At 58.3% G+C, this 20,590-nt stretch overlaps 1 pseudogene; it reads left to right on the top strand.

The window, feature by feature from the left end:
* The window catches only part of LOC142076277 (scavenger receptor cysteine-rich type 1 protein M130-like), a 294,015-nt pseudogene extending 273,682 nt beyond the window's left edge, over positions 1-20,333 (top strand).
* Positions 20,334-20,590: the final 257 nt, after the last annotated feature.

Below are 20,590 nucleotides of genomic sequence, written 5' to 3'. Positions count from 1 at the left end.
TCCTCAACAACCTCAACCGCGGCGGCAGTATGGCAATCTGGAGAAAAATGGCACTGCATTAAAATGACCGACTGTGCGCTTTCAGCCCAGCAGCTAGAAGCGATGGCCGTAGTACTGGCGTGTGGACTATTCCCAGAGGAACATCTCGATATCGTGACCGATTCGATGTTCGTGGCCAAACTTTGCTTGGCCATGGCGGGGCCCGGCGTGTCAACATCCACAACAGCCCTGATGCTGGAAGAAGCACTTTTTTCTCGAAAAGGCACCATATCGGTCATCCACGTTAACAGCCACGACCCAATCAAAGGGTTTTTCCAAACCGGTAATGACAAAGCAGACGCCGCAGCGAAAGGGTTGTGGACGCTAAGGGACGCCCGTCAGCTACACGAGTCCCTCCACATCGGAGCTAAAGCGCTAGCGAAGAAATGCGGAATCTCGGTCACTGACGCAAAACACGTAGTAGCCACATGTCCCCACTGTCAGAAAACACCACTGTGGTCCAGTGGAGTCAACCCCAGAGGTCTCAAAGCCTCCGAATTGTGGCAAACAGACTTTACGCTCTGTCAGTTGCTAAAACCCCGAGCGTGGCTAGCAGTAACTGTAGATACATATAGCGGAATGATCGTAGCCACACAACACCTTAGAACCAACTCCAAAGCAACCATCCAACATTGGTTAACGGTTATGGCGTGGCTTGGCATTCCTAATCAGATCAAAACAGACAACGGTCCGAATTTTGTCTCCAAATCAGTTCAGGCATTTGCTTTGAAATGGGGTATTACCCTGACACACGGCATTCCGTATAATAGCACAGGACAAGCCATAGTCGAACGAGCGAATCACACTCTAAAGTCTAAATTAGAGGTTCTGGCAAAAACAGAAGGTTTCACCAGCGCCATTCCCCCGGGAGACCAAGCACGCCTGTTAGCAACCGCTCTTTTAGCATTAAATCAATTTCCCAGGGGGGAAGAGAGAAATAGCCCCACCCAAAAACATTGGGCCACTCGGGCGCTAGAAGAAGGCCCGTTGGTCATAATCAGAAATGAGCTAGGAGAATGGGAACAAGGGTGGAGGCTAGTCCTTACAGGGCGAGGATATGCCGCGGTCAAAAGAGATGGAACAGTTAAGTGGTGTCCGCTTAAGTCCATCAAACCAGACCTCCAGAATAAAACTAATAAAAATTGTGAGTTTTTCTCCACAGAACCGGATTATCGGACGCCCTCGTAATCCGTATGCTCCGGTAGCAGGAGAAGACGACAAATCAGCAAACGTCCTGCCCACACCTGAGAGTTCCGCACCAGCAGAATCCGGACAACGGCGACACAACCCCCATAAGCAGAGGCTACAATGTTTACACCCACAATGTCTAATCTTCATTTTAGAGCTCGTTGCTATGGGACAAGCAGTATCAGAACACCATCCCCATCGTCCATTTAAATAGTCCCTCATTCCAGTTGAAGATCAGCACGTTATCGCTACTCGGATTACATCAGGTGCGCCGAGCTTCACTGCCACTCTGTGTCAGCTTGTCCCGATAAACCCATGCTGGGAATACCTGGAATTTTATATGTGCCCCAGCTCTAATCCTGGGAAAGGTTATTGTAACTACCCTGATCAATATTTTTGCGGTTATTGGGGATGTGAGACCATAGCCCCTACTTGGATACCGAGTGACGGTAAGGATAAACACCTAAAAGTCCGGTGGGGTCCGTATAAGTGTTCCAAACAGCTAGCAGAGGCAAACCGTCCAAAATGGCAGATCGCTTGCCGGGGAAGTGCCCCGGCACAAGGGCCAAAACGAGCGCATCACCAAGCTTGCTCATTCCTCTTTCTAAATGTTACCAACCGCCGAGAAGACGCTTGGCTTCTTGGGAAAATGTGGGGAGTAAGGTACTAGAATCAGGGTCAGACAGAGGTGGTTTTATCCTCATAAAAAAGGAGATTGTTCCGAAAGATCCACTGCCAGCAGGCCCCAACCGAGTAATTGGGCCTAACCCGGTTCTTCACCAAAAGCCACCTGACCCAACGACACCTACACCATTACCATATAGTATTGTAAATAATACCACAGTTATTGCACACACCGCCAAAATTTCTGACCAAAATTCTCTCTGGAAAATGATGCAAGCTAGCTATCAACTGCTGAACAAAACTAACCCAAATCTTACGGAGCATTGTTGGTTGTGTTATGGAATACGGCCACCCTTTTACGAGGCTGTAGGAGTAGATAACAAGCCCATGCGAGTAAATGGTTCAAATCCAGCCCAGTGCACATGGGACATAGAAAAACAAGGGATTACATTAGCAGGAGTAGTAGGAAGCGGCGTGTGCGTAGGTGAAGTCCCAAACCATAAAAAACACCTATGTGTTAATGAGACACAGGATAAAACCCCTGCAAAGTGGTTAATACCGGCCAACAATACCAAGTGGGTTTGTTCTATTATGGGAGTTACACCCTGTTTGTCGTTGGGCAAATTTGATGAATCCTCGGAATATTGTGTCCAGGTAGCTATAATCCCTAAAATCTTTTACCATTCCGAAGACTTTGTCTATGACTCACAGATTACCCCAGCACACCATCTGTCAAAACGGGAACTCTTTACAGCACTAACAGTAGCCACTCTAATGATCATAGCAGGGACGGGAGTGGGTACAGGAGTAGCATCCTTAGTGCAACAAAATAAAGAATTCAGTGCCTTGAGAATGGCAGTAGATGAGGACTTAGCTAGAATCGAACAATCAATAAGTGCGTTAGAAAGTTCAATTAGATCACTATCTGAAGTAGTGCTGCAAAATCGACGAGGATTAGACTTAGTGTTCTTACAACAAGGAGGAGTATGCGCCGCGCTGAGAGAAGAATGTTGTGTATATGCCAACCACACTGGAATAGTGAGAGACACCATGGCCAAATTGCGAGAAGGACTAGAAAAACGAAAAAGGGAACGAGAGGCGCAGCAAAATTGGTTTGCATCATGGTTTAACCATTCACCGTGGCTTGCCACCCTGATATCTACCCTGATAGGGCCAATAGTAACAATCATAATAGCATTGATCTTTGGACCCTGTATATTGAATAAGCTCGTGTCGTTTGCCAAGAGCCGGCTAGAACAAGTTAACATCATGATGATAGAACGCCGGCAATTGCTCTAAGAATGTTCTTGCTTAGAATTTTTTACCTACCTCTAGTTCTACCCTGTTACCCTGTTACTCCCTGTTACACCCTAGTTATCTCTTGCATAAGCGTGCCTTGTATTTTCTATTCAAGTTTATAGTATATATTTTAACGTTTTTTACCCAAGATTATGATATATATCTTTTTAAGATTTTTACATTTAGCTAGTTTCATTATGCATAGGGGGGGGGGAAATGTGGGTAGTTAGGATCAGGCGGCCGGAAGATATCACGCTGTATGGAAAGATAGGACCCCTCCCCTGATAGCCAGTAGCATTTAGGTTGTGAAGTAAGCAGACGGAAGTGACGTCGTAAACCCAAGGTATATAACGCCGTGTTACATACCAATAAACGCCATTTGCCGTTCACCACATTGGTGTCTGTGAGCCGATGGCCCGAGCGCCCTGGGGGAGGGGGGTCGCCGTGCCGTTCCTGAACCAGGTCACCACGCCTCACGAAGGCGACAACCAACTTGATCTCCTTCTATGACCAGGTGACCCGCCTAGTGGATGAGGGAAAGGCTGTGGATGTGGTCTACCTGGACTTCAGTAAAGCCTTTGACACTGTCTCCCACAGCATTCTCCTAGAGAAGCTGGCGGCTCACGGCCTAGACAGGTGCACTCTTCGCTGGGTAAAAAACTGGCTGGACGGCCGAGCCCAGAGAGTTGTGGTGAACGGAGTTAAATCCAGTTGGCGGCCGGTCACGAGCGGTGTTCCCCAGGGCTCAGTACTGGGGCTGGTCCTGTTCAATATCTTTATCAACGATCTGGATGAGGGGATCGAGTGCTCCCTCAGTAAGTTTGCAGATGACACCAAGTTGGGCGGGAGTGTTGATCTGCTGGAGGGTGGGAAGGCTCTGCAGAGGGACCTGGACAGGCTGGATCGATGCCTGAGGCCAACTGCATGAGGTTCAACAAGGCCAAGTGCCGGGTCCTGCACTTGGGCCACAACAACCCCAGGCAACGCCACAGGCTTGGGGAAGAGTGGCTGGAAAGCTGCCCAGAGGAAAAGGACCTGCGGGTGCTGGTCGACAGCGGCTGAACATGAGCCGGCAGTGTGCCCAGGTGGCCAAGAAGGCCAACGGCATCCTGGTCTGTAGCAGAATTGTGTGGCCAGCAGGAGCAGGGAGGTGATTTTTGACACCCCCAAAACAAACAGGTCATGGACCAGACAGGGACCCGGGACCCTCAACCCCGTGGCTCAGGTCCAGCACATGGGCACGACATCCCCAAACCCCACAGGTCATGGACCAGACAGGGACAGGACACGCCAAACCCTGTGGGTCAGGAGAAGGATATGGGCAGGACTGCCCCAAACCTCACAGGTCATGGACCAGACAGGGACGGGCCACCCCAAACCCCGTGTGTAAGGGCCAGGATGGGGACAGGACACATCAACACACCAAAGGTCATGAACCAGACAGGGACAGGGCATCCGAAACCCCTTGGCTGAGGGCCAAGATACGTGCAGGACACCCCCAAACCCCACAGGCCATGGACCAGAAAGGGACAGGGCACCCCAAACCCCGTGGCTCAGCGCCAAGACACGTGCAGGACACCCAAAACCCCACAGGTCATGGTCTAGACAGGCACAGGACACCCCAAACAACATGACTCAGCGCAAGGACACTGGCAGGATATCCCCAAACCCGACAGGCCATGGACCAGACAGGGACGGGCCACGCCAATACACGTGGTTCGCAGCTAGGACACTGGCAGGACACTCCCAAACCCCACAGGTCATGGACCAGACAAAGAAAGGGCACCTCAAACCCCTTCGGTTAGACCAATGAAATGGGCTGGAGAAGGCCAAACCCCAGAGGTCATGGACCAGAGAGGGACAGGGAAACCCAAACCCTGTGGGTTAGGGCCAGGGTATGAGTCTGACAGCCCCAAACCCCACAGGTCGTGAACCAGACAGGGACAGTGAACCCATAACACCATGACTCAGTTCCAGGACATAGGCAGGACATCCCCAAACCCCACAGGCCATGGACCAGACAGAGAAAGGGCACCAAAACCCCATCGGTTAGACCAACGACATGGGCTGGACAAGCCCAAAACCCACAGGTCATGGACCAGAGAGGGACAGGGAAATCCGAATCCTGTGGGAGTGGGCCAGGACATGGTCTTGACACCCCCTAAGCCCACAGGTCATGGACCAGACGGAGACGTGCAACCCCAAAACTCATGCATAAGGGCCACGATGAGGACAGGACACTTCAACACACCACAGGTCATGAACCAGACGGGGACAGGGCATCCAAAACGCTGTGGCTGAGTGCCAAGATACGTGCAAGACACCCCCAAACCCCACAGGCAATGGACCAGAAAGGGACAGGGCACCCCAAACCCCGTGGCTCAGCGCCAAGACACGTGCAGGACACCCAAAACCCCACAGGTCATGGTCTAGACAGGCACAGGACACCCCAAACAACATGACTCAGCGCAAGGACACTGGCAGGATATCCCCAAACCCCACAGGCCATGGACCAGACAGAGAAAGGGCACCAAAACCCCATCGGTTAGACCAACGACATGGGCTGGACAAGCCCAAAACCCACAGGTCATGGACCAGAGAGGGACAGGGAAATCCGAATCCTGTGGGAGTGGGCCAGGACATGGTCTTGACACCCCCTAAGCCCACAGGTCATGGACCAGACGGAGACGTGCAACCCCAAAACTCATGCATAAGGGCCACGATGAGGACAGGACACTTCAACACACCACAGGTCATGAACCAGACGGGGACAGGGCATCCAAAACGCCGTGGCTGAGTGCCAAGATACGTGCAAGACACCCCCAAACCCCACAGGCCATGGACCAGAAAGGGACAGGGCACCCCAAACCCCGTGGCTCAGCGCCAAGACACGTGCAGGACACCCAAAACCCCACAGGTCATGGTCTAGACAGGCACAGGACACCCCAAACAACATGACTCAGCGCAAGGACACTGGCAGGATATCCCCAAACCCCACAGGCCATGGACCAGACAAAGAAAGGGCACCCCAAACCCCATGGGTCAAAGCCACAACATGGGCTGGACAAGCCCAAACCCCACAGGTCATGGACCGGAGAAGGACAGGGAACACAAAACCCCGAGGCTCAGGGCCAGGACATGGGCAGGAATTCCCCAAACCCCAAAGATCCTGGACCAGACAGGCTCCCGGAATCACAAACCCCAAGGGTCAGGGCAAGGATATGGGCAGGACAACCCCAAACCTCACAGGTCATGGCCCAGACAGGGACAGGACACCTCAAACAACATGGCTCAGCGCACAGGCACTGGCAGAATATCCCCAAACCCCACAGGCCATGGAACAGAAAGGGACAGGGCACCCCAAACCCCGAGGCTCAGAGACAAGACACGTGCAGGACATCTCCGAAACCCACAGATCATGGACCAGACAGGGACAGGACACCCCAACACACGTGGGTCGCAGCTAGGACACTGGCAGGACACTCCCAAACCCCACAGGTCATGGACCAGACAAAGGGGACCAGAACCAGAGAGCGACAGGAAAACCCAGACCCCGTGAGTTAGGGCCAGGACATGGGCTGGACACCCCCAAACTCCACAGGTCATGGAACAGACCTGTGGAAGCCCTGTCTGCGAACGTGGAAAACCAGGACAAAATGTTAACTTCAGAAGAAGATGTGCGTGGGGACACTATGGAAAAGAGGCAAAAGGAATCCCCCAAAAAATCACGTGAGCCAGACAAACCAGCCAATGAGCCCATGAACTCCAAACTGGATTTCGAGGTGCCAAAGAGAGAGGAAGGGTGCTGGTGGGGAACTCCCTTTCCCCGTGGTTGTGGGGGATCTGACAGCTACCTGTAAGACCCCTGTGGGGTGCAGGTGGGGGCTATATAGGTTTCCTTGTCCTTAGGTTGATGACCTGATTGCATGTTTCAAAAAGCTCTGGCTGAATGAGTGAGGGGAGAAGTCAGGAGGGTGCTGGCACTTGCCCACGTCCACCTGAGCCACACCAGCCAAACCCAGTATGCTGTGTGCGTGTCATGCCAAGGGATGGGGAAGGGAGTGGTGGTGGTGGATGTAAATGTACTGAATAATGTAGGACCTGAGCAGGACGCACACGGTATGGAATAAGGGGTGGAGGTTGTACTGGGTCTGGCTGGGATGAAGTGAATTTTCTTGTTAGCAGCCCCTCTGGTGCCGTGCTTTGCCTTGGTGGCCCAAACAGCTCTGATAACACACTGACATCGTAGCTATTGCTGAGCAGCGCTTGCCCAGCGTCAAGGCCTGCTCTGTTTCTCCCTCTGCCCCAACAGTGAGGGGGCTGGGGGTGGCAAGAGGCTGGGAGGGGACAAAGCCAGCACAGCTGACCCCCAAGTGACCAAAGGGATATTCCACACCACGTGATATCATGGTCAGCAATAAAACTGGGGAGGAGGGTGTGTTCTTTGAAGTGTCCTCAGAGACTGGCTGGGCATTGATCTCCTGCTGTGAGCGATTGATTCTGCACTTATTAAACTGTCTTCATCTCGACCCAGGAGATTTTTTTTTCTCGCTTTTTTTCTTCCAGTTCCCTCCTCCATCCCACTGCTGGGGAGTGAGCAAGTGACTGGGTGGGGGCTGCCACATGGGGCCACTCCCCCACATGGGCACATAGCAAATAGGTTGGTATGTGCTTGTGAGGTCACTGGTGCCTAAGTAGATCATAGGCCGAGAGCTGGCACATGGCTTGTGTAAGTGGTTGTGACATTACTGATACCTGAGTAGCTGATAGGCCAAGAGTAGGCATGTAGCTTGTGAGGTCACTTGTACCTTCATATCTCGTAGGCGAGTAGGTAGCAAGTAGGTGGCTTTGTGGTGGTCAGGTCACTGATGCCTGAGTAGATGATAGGCAAGAGGGAGGCACATGGCTTGGGTATGTACTTGTGATGTCACTCTTGGCTGAATAGCTGATAGGCCAGGACCAGGTGCATGGCCTTTCTAGGTGCTTGTGAGGTCACCGGAGGCTGAGGCCCTCAACAGCAAGTACACGGCAAATGGGTGTACATGTTCTTGTGAGGTCCCTGGTGCCTGAGGAGCTGATAGGGCAGGAGCAGGCACCTGGCATTGTACTGGTTTTGGCTGGGACAGAATTAACTTTCTATTTAATGAAACAGTGAGCGCGCGACTGTATGGGACTTAGCTGCTGGCCGGGGTTAAACCACGACAGGTACGTGTAGGTTGTTTTGAGGTCACTGGTGCCCGAGTAGCTGATAGGGCAGGAGCAGGCCCATGGCATGTGGAGGTGCTTATGAGGTCACTCATGCCTGAGTAGCTCACAGGCCGGGAGTAGGCCCATGGCATGTGTAGGTGCTTATAATGTCATTGCTGCCTGAGGAGCTGATAGGGCAGGAGCAGGCCCGTAGTTTCTGTAGGTGGTATGAGGTCATTGGTGCCTGGATAGCCGATAGGCCAGGAGCAGGCCAATATGAGAGGCAGATGCTATGACATCATCTGTGGCTGAGCAGCAGATAAGCCATGGCATGTGTAGGTGCTTATAATGTCATTGCTGCCTGAGGAGCTGATAGGGCAGGAGCAGGCCCGTAGTTTCTGTAGGTGGTATGAGGTCATTGGTGCCTGGATAGCCGATAGGCCAGGAGCAGGCCAATATGAGAGGCAGATGCTATGACATCATCTGTGGCTGAGCAGCAGATAGGCCATGGCATGTGTAGGTGCTTATAATGTCATTGCTGCCTGAGGAGCTGATAGGGCAGGAGCAGGCCCGTAGTTTCTGTAGGTGGTATGAGGTCATTGGTGCCTGGATAGCCGATAGGCCAGGAGCAGGCCAATATGAGAGGCAGATGCTATGACGTCATCTGTGGCTGAGCAGCAGATAGGCCATGGCATGTGTAGGTGCTTATAATGTCATTGCTGCCTGAGGAGCTGATAGGGCAGGAGCAGGCCCATAGTTTCTGTAGGTGGTATGAGGTCATTGGTGCCTGAATAGCCCATAGGCCAGGAGCAGACCAATATGAGAGGCAGATGCTATGACGTCATCTGTGGCTGAGCAGCAGATAGGCCATGGCATGTGTAGGTGCTTATAATGTCATTGCTGCCTGAGGAGCTGATAGGGCAGGAGCAAGTCCATAGTTTCTGTAGGTGGTATGAGGTCATTGGTGCCTGAATAGCCGATAGGCCAGGAGCAGGCCAATATGAGAGGCAGATGCTATGACATCATCTGTGGCTGAGTAGCAGATAGGCCATGACATGTGTAGGTGCTTATAATGTCATTGCTGCCTGAGGAGCTGATAGGGCAGGAGCAGGCCCATAGTCTCTGTAGGTGGTATGAGGTCATTGGTGCCTGGATAGCCGATAGGCCAGGAGCAGGCCAATATGAGAGGCAGATGCTATGACATCATCTGTGGCTGAGCAGCAGATAGGCCAGGGGCTGTGTATGAGCTTGTGTTGTCACTGGTGCCTGAGTAGCTGATAGGCCAGGAGCTGGCACATAGCTTGTGTAGGTGCTTCTGATGTCACCAGAATAATATTCAGGCCATGCCCAAATGCGGCCTTTTGGAAGAACCAAGGTCAGCAGAAGTCCGTACGCCGCGCACACGTGTGACAGCGTAACTCGTACACACGGTGTCGGCAGTAGGAGGGTGTGAGGTCACCACCAGTATAACTCATGGGCACGCAGCAGTGGCAGGAGGAGGTTGGCAGCAGCCGTGGCACCGATGGCACCCCGTGGCTGTGGGGCTCGGTGCAGAGCGGCCGTGTGCTGCCACAAGGGCATCCCGGGGGATGGGAGCTGCCCGGCCCTGTGTCTGCGAGGCCGAAGGAGCAGCCCCTGCAGCCCTGGCTGGAGCAGTCGGGGTGGGGGTGGCTCGGGGGCACCCCAGGGCTGTGCCCGGGCACGGTGCCACGAGGAAACCACAGACTTCCTGCCTGGGCGCTGCGGGGGGAGCACGGCGAGCGCCGTGAGGCCACGTGGGCTGTGGTTTGTGCACCTGCAGGCTGCGGCTCCCGATGCGCCGGCGGGGAATAACGGCCCCGTGGTGACACGCTGAGAGCCAGGGATGTGTCTGAGCCTCTGGGCTGTTCGTCTGCTGCCAGGGCAGGGACGTGTCCCAGCGCTGGCTCCTGGGAGGGGTCTTCCATGGGCTCTCCAGGGAAGGAAGGGGGAGCCAGCACTGCTGGGGTGAGGTTCTGGCCTGGGCTAAGGCCCATTCGCAGCTGCTGCTGCCAGCAGAGGGGGGTCTGTAGCAGGGGCAGGGGCTGTTTCCTTCCCTTCCTGACACAGACCCTGCTGCAATCCCAGCCCTCGGGTCCCCCTGGCACGGGGACGGCTGGACTCTCTCACCTTGGGCTCTTGGATGAGCCTGGCGTAGGAGATGCTCAGTGCTCCTGGTCAACACAAGAGGGTTCCAGGGGTGAAAACCCCATTTCCCCCCCAACAACCTGCCCTGTCCTGTGACGGCCCCCCACCACAGTGACGTGACACCTGCAGCAGAGCCGTCTCTCATATATGGTCACGAACGGCGCTGGAGAAGTTCATTGGAGGGCTGGGCTGTGTCGGAGGGGAGATAGCTCCCGATAATGTCTAAAAAGGTCCTGCTGCTTTGATTGGCTCCTCCTGCAGCTGGGCTGGGATCTGCAGAGATATATTGCCCTCCTGTCATCATTGGCCCCAGGAGGCCCCAGGAGCTGAGGCAGGGAGCGTGGCGCAGCAGGGATGTGCTGGCAGGGCAGGAGGCTCAGGATGGGCACAGAGGGACTCCTGTCCCCTCAGATGCTGTGGTTGCTCCTCTGGGTACAGCTGTGCAGCGGTAAGTGCCCGTTCCCTTGTCCCACAGCCCAGGGCCAGCGGGCGCCAGCATGGTCATAGGATCTGTCTGGGAATGGGTTTCTTTGAGGTGCTACTGAGCTGAGGGTCAGAAGGTGCTCGAGTCCATGGACCCTGTGCCTGCCTGTCTGGGTGGGAGAGAGAATCTCCTTTTCCAGGGCTCCGGCGTTTAGGGCAGCCTGTGCCTGGCTGGATTCATAGACCCTCGTAGACACCCTTTTGGGACCCTCTCTTCCCCAGCCGGTGGTGGCCTCTGGAGCCGGTGGTGGCCCAGCTGGCGATGGCAGCACCCAGAGATGCCCAGGGCACTGTCAACCTCTGGGGTGCCCCGGAGGGTCTGTGTGCTGCTCCCTGCCTCCCGGTTCCAGGGGAGCCCTGACCCCCTGAGGGCAGTTTGTGCCCCGAAGAGAGAAGGGGACGGGGACATCTGCGTAGAGAGACATCCTTCCTGGGGGGCCCGGCCCAGCGCAGGGGCTGGGCTGACAGCAGGGGCAAGGAGGGGCTGTGGGTGGGGAGATCATTGGAATCGTCTCGGTGGGAGCTCGGAAAGCCCTGGGGGTGGGGGTGGGTTTGGATGGTGCGGGGGCAGGTGGTTTGCATGGGAAGCCGGCCTGGGTACACGGGGCTGTTCAGGGGAAGAGGGGTGGGCTGGGGAAGAGCGGGTGCCCTGTGCAGGGCTGGGCACAGTGTGGAGGTGTGCGTGGGCAGGGGGTAGGTGGCCGTTGGGGTGGGCAAAGGTGCCTTGTGTGGTGGGATGGTGAATGACCCGGCAGGGCCAGAACTGCACACCTCCAGCCTTGTGCAGCGCGTGGGGATAGAAGGGACCCCCGCACTGCACTGGGGACAGCCTGGAGGGGAGAGGGCTCCCACCCTGGTATCTCGGACATGGCCAGGGCGTTCCCCCAGACCTGCAGAGCTGGGCCTTGGCACTCTCCTGACTGGTCCCATGTTGGTGTTTGAAGGTGCTGCAGAGGTGAGGCTGGTGGATGGCGGCAGGCGCTGTGCTGGGAGAGTGGAGGTGAAACACAGGGGCAAGTGGGGGACCGTGTGTGGTGACTACTGGAGCATGAACGATGCGGCAGTGGTTTGTAAGCAGCTGGGCTGTGGGTCTGCTGTTGGAGCTCCTCAGTACGGACACTTTGGGCCAGGATCTGGCCCCATTTGGATGGATGATGTTGGCTGTAATGGCACCGAATCTGCCCTGTCTGACTGCCCACATAGAGGATGGGGTAAACATAACTGTGGTCGTAGACGTGACGCTGGAGTGACATGTTCAGGTAAGAGAACAACCTGTTGCTCACCTTTGGGGATGTGATGGGGGAAGGGACCTTGGCTGTGCCCTCAGGGAGCACCAAATGAGCACCGGAACATTGCCCAATGTGGCCGGGCACACGGCCGAGCTGGGGCTGTCATTGCTGGTGTTCCCAGTCCCTGGGAAAGCCCAGAGGGAGCCCACCCCAGGGTGAACTAACCCTGCCACAGTGTCTCAGCCCCTCTTCAGTCAGTGTCTTGGGCTGCAGATGGATCCTCCATCCCTGCCCCGGGGTGTCCACTGATCTCCACTGATCTCTACCCATTCTGCCACTTCCCAGCCAACAATGCTGAGGGTCCCTGTGCTGGAGAAACCAGGGGGCACTTGCGTGGCACTCCACCCCTTGGAGGAATGGCATGAGATGCTGGTCCCCCTGGGTCATTCCCCTTCACAGGCATGAGTACCTCAGCTGAATCCAAAGGGCTTTTCAGAGGGCGTGAGCGCTGGGCCCTGGGAGAGGAACAGGGTGGCACAGAGCCCTTGGCTGCCTGTCCCCAGGGCTCGGCTGTGTGGTCCAGCACTGCGAGGCTTAGGAGCTTGGCAGCTGCTTGACTCTGGCTGCTCCCTTCTGCATCACCACGTGCCCAGGCTGGTCCTGGGACATCCCTGGGGCTGTGACAGCCCCACGGGGACACGGCCCCATGCAGGCAGCGCTGACCTGCTGCCCAACCTCTCCTGCCTTCCCATGGCTCCCCACACTGCCCCACGAAACAGAGGCTTTGGCAGCACTTACTGACTCTCATCTGTGCCTGCTGTTACCCTCTGAGCCAGTGCGAGCCGAGGGGGCATGCAGGTCTCCTGCCCCTCTGCCTGGCCGTTGGCTTGGGACCTGTGCACCTCCAGGCAGAGCACTGTGTGCCTAGCTGAGGACGTGCCCTCCGAGCAGGCATCGGAGAGGTCTGGACAGGCACCAGCCATGGGAACAGCTGCACCATTTCTGTGCTCTGTGACATCTGCCCCTAACAGGAACCTCCCAACACCCGGAACAGCCCTGGGAGCAGGGTGCATTTCCGGCTGCATCAGGGTGATGGTCCTGCCTGGTCCCAAGCTCTGCAGAGGCTGAGCAGGCTGCAGCAGTCATTACCATCTGGGCCAGTTCTCCCAGACCTGATCTGCGCACCCCACTGCAGTGCTGGGGGGACCACGCCGGGCAGCACAGGGCACCTTGTGCCGCAGCAGATTGTCTGAGCGGTGCCTGGTGCTGTGACAGACACAGACCCTCTAGTGCTGTGATGGTGTAGAGAAGGGGTGCTGGGGGGCCTGGACGTGTTTGTGTCACCAACAGTCCCCCAACAGCTTCCTCTGGGATGCGCAATGGGTAATTTGGTCACAGCTTGCTTGGAGGTGATGTGGGAAAGTGGGCATTTAACTGCCAGAGAGCTCTCAGTTGTTTTGGTTTCTCCAGGATTTTTCCGGCTGGTGGAAGGGAAGAGCCACTGCTCAGGACGTGTGGAGGTCCATGACGGGGACCAGTGGAAGACTGTCTGTGATTCCCACTTTGGTGCCAAAGCTGCTGGTGTGGTCTGCAGGGAGTTGCAGTGCGGTGTGGCCCTGCCTGTGGCTGGGCCAGCTCCCTTTGAAGAAGGGGTGGGTCCCATCTGGGCCGGAGAGCTGCAGTGTGTGGGGAATGAATCCCTCCTCGCCTCCTGCCCCAGGGGGTCCCCCAGGGACCAGCCCTGCACCCACATGAACAGCGCTGTTGTCACCTGCACACGTAAGGACTCAGGGTGGGGTGCTGAACCCCAGGGTGGGAAACAGAGCAAGGACCGTGCTGGGCCGGGCACGAGGACAGAAGGGGTGATGGGTTGTCTGCAGCATGAAAAGAGTGCAGAAGGAGAAGAAAGGCATGCTGTCCCGCTGGCCGCTCCGCCAGCTACCAAGGGTACAAGAGCACCGGTCCACCCTCAGTTCTCCTCCTCTGTCCCCAGAGTACACAGGGTTCAGGCTGGTGAACGGCAGCACGGCGTGTGTGGGGAGAGTGGAGGTCCAGGTGTTGGGGACCTGGGGCACCCTCTGTGCCTCCCGCTGGCATCTCTCGGATGCCCACGTTCTCTGTCGTCAACTCAACTGCGGGTTTGCTGAGTCCATTCCTGGAGGAGGGCATTTTGGGAGAGGAATCGGACCTGTCTGGAGAGACTCATTCCACTGTGACGGGACTGAAGCCCACCTGGGACAGTGCCCAGGGATCACCCTGGGGGCCTCACCCTGCTCCCATGGGAACAACGCCGCTGTCATTTGCTCAGGTGAGTGCCGGGAAAATGCTGCATTAACTCCATTTGCCCTTTGTGTGCGACATGGCCACCCAAAGCAGGACTCCCAGAGCAGCCCCAGGCTGAATTTCTCCCTGGAGAAACCCTTGCTTCCCCAGGAGCCTTCTGGAGGGCTTTGCCTGCTCAGACTGACTGCTCTACCGTGGGAGAGCTGAGGGCTGAACGGAAGCAGGCATCTGCCCCCAGGGCAGCGCCACTGCCAGGCCTGGCCTCCTGGCTTTTCCTACTGTGGGATGAATCCAGGATGGGGCTGTGGGGCTGTGCTCCACCCTCTGGCTGCAGACAACCACATCCCACCTCCACAGAGCGCCCTGCAGAGCTTCATCCCACCACCCAGGCAGGAGCTCCTGGGTGCCTCAGCAGCAGCAGAGCTGGGTGTGAGCTGCAGAGCGGGCCCATGCTTTGCCCTCACTTCTCGTCAGCCCAAGGCCCAATCTTGTCCTGTTTGGTCGGAGAATTCCCCCTCACCCTGCTCCTGAAGGGTGCCGTGCTCCCCAGTGCCGCCAATGGCCGTGGCATCTCTGCTCTCCGCAGGGTCAGCCGGCTTTGCATCCCTGCGGCTGGTGGGTGGAGGGAGCCGGTGCGACGGGCAAGTGGAGATCTTCCAGCGCGGGACTTGGGGCAGAGTCCTGGATGACCAGTGGGATGTGCAGGAGGCCAACGTGGTGTGCTGGCAGCTGCAGTGCGGACAGGCAGAGACAGCCTACAACCCCCCAAAGCCTGAGCGAGGGACGGGCCCCGTAGGGCTGCGAGGGGTCCGGTGCGCAGGGCATGAGACCAACCTGAGCCTCTGCAACACCTCCCTGCCCGAGAGTGCGCTGGCAGCAGGGGTTGCGGAGGACGTGGGAGTCATTTGCCGGGGTGAGCGGCACTGCCCGGGCCCCCCAGATGATGGGGTGGGTGGGCAGCCAGCCCCTGGCAGCAACTGGGGTTTCTCCCCACTGCAGGGAGCCGGCAGGTCCGGCTGGTGAACGGGGCCGGGCGCTGCGCCGGGAGAGTGGAGATCTACTACCAGGGCAGCTGGGGGACTGTCTGCGATGATGGCTGGGACCTCTCTGATGCTGCCGTCGTTTGCCAGCAGCTGGGCTGTGGAGGGGCGGTGGAGGCGGCCGGCTCCGCTCGGTTCGGGGAAGGCTCTGGGCAGATCTGGATGGGTGCCGTGAATTGCTCCGGGGCCGAAGCTGCTCTCTGGGACTGCCCTGCCGGGCCCTGGGGGCAGCACGACTGTGGGCACAAAGAGGACGCGGGAGTCATCTGCTCAGGTCTGTGCTGGGTGGTGTGGTGGGAGCCTGGTTCCCGGGGAGGCCAGGACGTGGGGAGAGCCGCGCATGGCCAAGGCTGTCCCTGGCTGCCTCTAAGCTCCTGCCCGAGCCTGTCCTGCGGACCCTCAGTGCCCATCAGGGACCTCCCTCTGCCCCTGGGTGCAAGGGGGACGTGCTGGCCGTGCCCCTGCCTGGCTGAGGGCCTGGCGAGCGCAGAGGCGTCCCCTCTCCCACAGCCCCAGACCAGCCTCTTCCCCCTTGCTGCCTTTCCTCCCAGAGTTCATGGCCCTCAGGCTGGAGAACAGCGACGGCTGCTCCGGGCGCCTGCAGGTTTTCTACAACGGGACGTGGGGGAGCATTTGCTCCAACTCGATGACTCTCGATACGGTGTCGCTGGCATGCAAGGAGCTGGGCTGCGGGGACGGAGGATCCCTGGAAACACGCCTGCCCTACGGCAGGGTGTCTGGCCCTGCGTGGCTGGATAATGTGCAGTGTGGGGAGAAAACCAGCTCCTTCTGGCAGTGTCCCTCCACTCCCTGGGACCCGCAGTCATGCGAAGACCTGCGAGACGAGATCCACATCACCTGCAAAGGTAACTCTGAGCCACTCGGGCACCAGTGTCACCCCAACTCCTGCTCCCCGCTGCCACAAAGGCAGAGAAAGAGCTTGGAGGGGCTTTTCCTTTCCATGTCACCCCGGTGGCACAAATGTCACCACAGCCACACACATCCAGCAGCAGTTGCCACCCAGGTTGCCAGCAGCGCCTGGCGGAGGCAGAGGCATCCCCAGGTGAGGTCTCAGAAGAGACCAGACAGGGCTCAGAAGAGCCTCCCCTCCACAGACACACTACTGCTGCTCTGTGAACCAGGGACCTTTAGGGGCTGAGCAATCAGGGTCCCCCCAGGCCTGCGCATGCCCGCTGAATGACCGGGGTTCAGTTGCTGCCGTGACAAAGATGGTACGGGGAGGCACAAGCAGAGCTCAACCTCGCTCTCTTCTGCACCATCCCCTTCACTACAGTGTTTCTCTCTTCAGGGGAACGCCCAGAAAGGTCCCCGGCCCCATTGGCCCCGTGCCCCAACTCCACGAGCTGCACAGGTATTGAGCTGCTCCTCTGTGCACCCTTCTTGTCTGGCAGGGCTCTGCGGGCTGTCTCAGTGCCTTGGGAGGTCTTTGCTTTCTCCAGACAGGGAGAAGATTCGTGCCGTGGGAGGTGAGGATGGGTGCTCAGGCAGAGTGGAGGTCTGGCACCGTGGCTCCTGGGGGACGGTGTGCGACGACTCCTGGGACATGCGGGATGCCGAGGTGGCGTGCAGGCAGCTGGGCTGTGGCCCCGCGCTGTCTGCCCTGAAGGAGGCTGCATTTGGGATGGGGCACGGCCCCATCTGGCTGGAGCAGGTGGAGTGCCAGGGGACGGAGCCGTCCCTGCAGGACTGCTGGGCCCGGCCCGGGGATGGCGGTGCTTGCCGGCATAAGGAAGACGCGGCCGTACGCTGCTCAGGTGAGCGGCAGGGCTGGGACCCCTTGCTCGGGTATTGGCAGGGAGCTGGGGAAGACCTTTCGCCCACTTGGTGCTGGCATGGCCCCTGACCTGCCAAGAGCACGAAGGTTCCTGCAGAGTGCAGGAGCCTGGTGCCAGGTGGGGAGCAGCCGTGGTGGGACTGGGTGTCTTCCGGCCACTGCCCATGGGGTCCTGCAGCCCCAGGGCTATGCCCTGGGCTGCCTGTGCCATCCTGCCTGCTGCCCAGAGCAGCGGCGCTGGACCCTGTCCTGACCTCCCTTTCTAGCACTACCGGAGGGGCAATTTGGGTGGGATGTGCCAGGGACATCTACAGACACACACACAGTGTGTTGGGGAGGAGGCTCCCCAGTACCCACACCCCCACCCTCTCAGCCCAGCTCTCCTTTTCCTCCTCTGCAGCTACACCCAGGACAACAGCATCCCCAGCCCGAGCAGGTAATTTGTCCTCCCGCTGGGGCTGGGTATCCCCGGGGCCAGGCTGTGCCCCACTGCTGGATGGAAGGGGCTCCTTGCTGGGGTGTGAAACTCCCAGGAGGAGGCACTGGGGTGGTGGTGGGGGTTGGGGAGGGTTTTAATTTACTCAGCAGGGTGGAAGCTTCCCCATCACTCACCCCTGGGGCTCTGCACCCCCTGCTGCCATGTGTGATGGGAGTCAGAATGGGGCTGCCCCCACCTCTCCAGGCCTGGTGCTGCCCCTTCCATGTTCTCGCCCATGCAGATCCCACCCGGGGCCGTTTGAGCAGCAGCGGGAGAGTCTCAGTGCCCGTCATCATCTGCATCATCCTGGGGGCCCTCCTCTGCCTGCTCCTGGCCTTCCTGGCCGGGCAAGTGCTCCGTGCCAGGGCTGGGCGCAGAGGTGGGTCCTTCCACAGCGGTGCCAGGGGGAGTAGCCTGCTGGAAGGGCTGTGGGGTGCTGCGGGCTGTCAGGCACAGGCAGGGCTGGGGGGATGAGGCTGTGTGCTGCCATCTGCCTCATGCACCACCCCACTGACTGCCTGGCTGTGGGGCACGAGCAGCAAAGGGTGGAGAGAGCCCGGAGGCGGGGGGAGCTCGCGATGGGGCGAGCAGGGAAATGGCAGAGTGGGGATGGCCAAGGCTGGCAGCGCTCTGGGTAGTGCTGGAGGGGGCTCTGGGGCAAGGGAGAGAACAGGAGGAGCGTGAGGCAGTAGGGCCCATCTCCGTGGTGTCAGGCCCCCAGGCTGTCCCTCTGCCCAGCCCTGCCCACCACCCGGCAGGAGAGGGGCCCTGCTATAGACCCGTGGGGCAGATAGGGGGCAGCTCCAGGTGGAGAGGAGACATGGGAGCTGCTCCGGGGTCAGGCAAGGGAGGCAGGACCCAGGGGCCAGAGGGGCATGAGCGCTGTCTCCGAAAGGATGATGCAAGGGTGACGCTGCCCCAGATAATCTCCACAGCAACGTTGCCCTCACTGGGGATGTGCCTGGACGGCACAGTTGGGCTGTGCTGTCGGACCAGTCCTGGGCTGGCCAAAGGAACAGGTTTGGGGGAGCAGAGTGGGGTCCCATCCCCCTCTGCCTTTCCCTGGGCCAGCCCTGTCTCTGTCCACAGGCTCCAGGAGAGCTCAGGAGCTCTTCCCCGAGGCCGTGTATGAGGAGATCAGTTACAGCCCAGCGTGGGAGAAGCAGGAAAGGTTTGGTCGCTCAGGTGGGTGGGGGTCCTCCCTGAGCGGGAGGCACATCTGCAGGACCCTTTCCCCTGGCCCCAACCAGGGCTGATCCCCTGAAGCCCCCCAGCCCATGGTTCCTGCAGTGCTGGGGCCATGTGGTCTGTGGGGAGAGCATCGAGGTCCTGGGCCCGGGAGAGGAGCTTCCGCCAACCAGCTGGACAGCCCCTCTCTTCCTGCCCCTGCACCCAATGGGGCACCCGAGGAGCGAGGGAAGGGGCTGTCCTAGGGCAGCTCTGGGAGCAGCTTTGAGACAGTGTTTGTCCCAGGGGAGCAGGGTCAATTCCCAGCCTTCCTCCCCATGCAGCCCCAGCTCTGTGGGTCCCCCTTCCCCCGCAGTGCTGACCATGCGGCAGGGCAGTGGGGCTCACTCCCTGACCCGCGCTGTGCATCTCTCCAGACTCCTATTCAGAGGAATCCCCGAGCCAGCTGCAGCCCTACCCTGGGAACACCGAGGAGGAGGATGGTCTGGGATCAGCACCAGGTAACGGAGGCAGGAAGGGGTTGATCTCCCTGCAGACATGTGATAGACAGGGGTGTCACTGAGCGTCACCGTCAGAGATGGGGAGGACATGGTGCTGCCAACAGCATTGTCTCAGCCCTCTGTCCCTGCTCGTCCTCCCCTCCTCTGCTCTGCAGGACCTATCTTCTCCCTGTCACCAGCTCCCCTCTCCTTTCAGATGTTCTTGTCCTGCCCGGAGGTGACCCAGCAGATGGCTATGATGATGCCAGGGAGGTTTCTGACCCTGGCGATGATGCTGCCCCTGGGCAGGGAGCTTGGGAAATGCCCAGGGCACCAGAGGAGGGAGCAGGGCCCAAGGATGCACTGGGAGGTGAGAGGGAAAGAGCGCGCTGCTGGTTCCTGGGGTGCCATCCCTGGTGCCACCCAAGTCTCTACCGTACTGACACCCAAACCCCCTGGGAAGGGGGAACCTGACCCAGGAGTTTTCCTTGGAGGGACTGGGCGTGGGAGAAGGAGCTGAATGTGGTGAGGAGCAGGGAGGAAGGTGATGTACAGACCCCATGGGACGAACTGCAGTGTCCTGCCTTGCTGCTTGCAGGGGGTAGCCTGTGCTCCCGGAGAAGTGACGGGGTCCCTGGAGCTGAAGGAGACACCTCATCCCTGACCCTGGGGAGCATGGGCTATGACGATGCTGAAGAGGTGTCTCTGGCACATCCCCGTGAGGACACAAAGGCTGTGACACCAGAGCTTGCTACGCAACCGTCCCTGAGCCCCAGGCCAGCAGAGCCCATCTCTGCTGTGCCGCTGGGTGCCGCCAGGAGGGAGGAGAGGTCTGTGCAGCTGGGAGAGCTGTGAGCTGTGAAACATCTCCCGGTGCCATGGGCAGCAGAAACCGCCTGGTGTTTCCTCTATCTTTATTCCCATTTTTACACGGTGCATCCATATTTGTTCCTATGAAAAGTCTGTGAGGACTTTGACCCAGAGCTGGTGCTGGCGGGCCCAGGTGTCGGGTTGTCTCCCTGAGTCTGATGAGGGGGCGCAGAGAAGAAGGACACGGTGGTAGGGAAGGGGCGCGTCTCAGGGACAGCAGGCTTGGGGTCAGGCTGTGGGGC

This window comes from Calonectris borealis, unplaced genomic scaffold (genome assembly GCF_964195595.1).
Source record: "Calonectris borealis unplaced genomic scaffold, bCalBor7.hap1.2 HAP1_SCAFFOLD_40, whole genome shotgun sequence".
Classification (NCBI taxonomy): Eukaryota; Metazoa; Chordata; class Aves; order Procellariiformes; family Procellariidae; genus Calonectris; species Calonectris borealis.
This window is presented reverse-complemented; position numbering and strand designations above follow the sequence as displayed.